The sequence below is a fragment of the Athene cunicularia genome (genome assembly GCF_003259725.1).
Source record: "Athene cunicularia isolate RWA chromosome 6 unlocalized genomic scaffold, athCun1 chr6_part1, whole genome shotgun sequence".
NCBI classification, from domain to species: Eukaryota; Metazoa; Chordata; class Aves; order Strigiformes; family Strigidae; genus Athene; species Athene cunicularia.
The window spans coordinates 19,221,322-19,223,705 of NW_020799105.1; positions in this window are offsets into that span (position 1 = coordinate 19,221,322).

Here is a 2,384-nt window from a genome sequence, read left to right on the forward strand (position 1 = left end):
CTCCTCGGCAGCCCGCTGCCGGGGCGCACGGGGACGCGCACCGAGCATGCCAGCCTCCGGGGCGTCCCCCGAAAACCGTCCCTTGGGAGGGGCCGCCGTCGCCCGCAGCTGTAGTTCAGGCATCTGAGCGGGGCAGGGGGGGGCGTCCCGCCGGTGGGAAGGTGACCGGTTTCGTTGGGCGCTTCGTTGCCCAAGAGACGTAGGAGGAGCGATGAGAGAGCAATGACGTTCGGTCTTCTCAGAAACAGGCAGGTGGATGCTGCGTGCCCCTCGCCAGAGCAATTCTACTTAGAGACAAAATGTCTTTCTGGGAATGCCGTGACTTCCTAGAACCTCTCTGTTTCCTGCTGATGAGATGCTTTTTGCAAAATCTGAAAATACTACATAGATGACATTTTATCAAGCTCTGCTATTATTGGCGATGAGATATAAATCTGTTTTCATCCTCTTCAACTATTTACTAATGCTTAAAACCTGTCATTGAATAAATGAAGTAAAAAAAAAAAACAAAACCAAAAACCCAAAACAAAACCAGCCAAACATATGGAGGAAAGGAATATGAAGAAAAGAAAGCTGAGAGCTTTGCTCAACATCGTGGTATTTCAGCCTGTGATGCACATGAGATCGCAGTAGTCTTGTGTGTAGGACTGAACTACTGCGGCAGCCTGGGACAGGCTGCGGCTTCGCTGGGGTCAGAGAGGTCGGGAGAGGAGGGCACCCCAGCTCCCAGAGCGTGCATAGCCCCCTCAGGGGAGACAACAGATGGAATCCGTGCAGGAGGCAGGGCAAGTGGCAGCCGATCAAACTTGAGGACCAGGAAAAATGGACATTTATAAAAATTGCTTTAAAAGCAATGAACAAGGCTAGGAGAAACTAGACACGAAGCATGGCTAAAGTCAGTGGGAAGTACATGTATGGAGACACTTCAGGAAGTCGTTTTGAACATTTTTAGAGACTAACCCAGAAGACCCATTATATTCAAATTTGGTTTACAGAGCTGTCATATAAAATAGCCATATTTGTTACTGGCAAATATAAACATACTTCTACATGAACTATTATTCTAACCCAGCAGACTCATTTAAAGGACAGATCCAAACTGTATGTACTGCTGGAGAATGTACTATGACAGCTGCACATTGTTTTTCCAGGTGCTTCCTTGTGTCAGGGGTAGTCTTTCAACCTTGAAATAGAAGTTTTATAATTTCTGAAAGGCAGCCACAATGAAGACAAAAGTTACTTAAATGATAAGGCTTGGGGTTTACACCTGTTTTTATTTGTAAATATCTATCTAAAAGGTTCTTATATAATATTTTAACATAATAAAAGAAGACTCAGGCTCACATTGTTGATTATTGTTTTTTGCCAACCTCCAGAACTACTAAATGCAAACAAGAGAAGAAAATGTGAAATTTAAATGCCAGGAAGATAAAAGCCCTCATCCCCCTCCTCCTTCATGAAGTGTGTGGGGTAGGAGGATTGAAAAGCTCTTAATGATGCAGTGCTGCGGTTTGAAACTAGAGATTCAGAGTATTAATTTTTTATAGGTCTTGTGACTGAAAGTTGAAATGCCTGGGTGTTTAACAGAGCATTTCTATAGAAATACCAGAGAGGTCATTAGTCTCAACATTTGCACTGCTCTGGTACAGGCCTTCACCGTGGCTAATACAGGCATGTGTGGTAAGAACGGAAAGGTTTTGGATTTGCAACTAAATGGCTTTTCAGATAAGGAGTAATATATTCAGAAAGGCATTAACAGCCTTGGTTTTGGGTCAGGAGGAACAGCAGGAAAAAAAAAAGTCATGCTGCAGATGTCTGAATTAAGTATTTTCTTCTGTTAAACAAGCAGAATAAGAAATTTGGCACATTTTGTGCACCTGATGACAGCTTAAGAGCCTCTGAAACATTCAAATCACTTTTCTCCTTTCCCAGGAACATTTTCCACAGGAGCTGTGTTATCTTAAAGACACGTGATGAAGCAAGAATCAGGCATGTTTTAGCATTTTCAATAAGAATGAAAGAATAAAGACGAATAGCAGCAAATGCATTAACATGAATAAAAAAGGATGCGCAAAAACGTTACATTAAATAGGATTGCAATAGAGCAAGGAAAATTACCTAAATTTGTCAGAGGAGAAAAAAAAATCTTAATACCATCTAAAAAGGGCCTTTAAGAGCATATTTTACTTTGGCTTCAGTTTGGAAGCTGCTATTTGCATTTTCTGGATGTCTAGATAAATAGAAAGGTGTATGCAATCTTACCAATTTGTGCCCTGGTTACACAGAGCTTTGTAAAACTGTGTAGAATATACTCAACTGTTTGCACTTTGAAGAAATGGAAATTATCAAATAGGATGCAAGACATGAAAAAAAAAAAAAAAAGA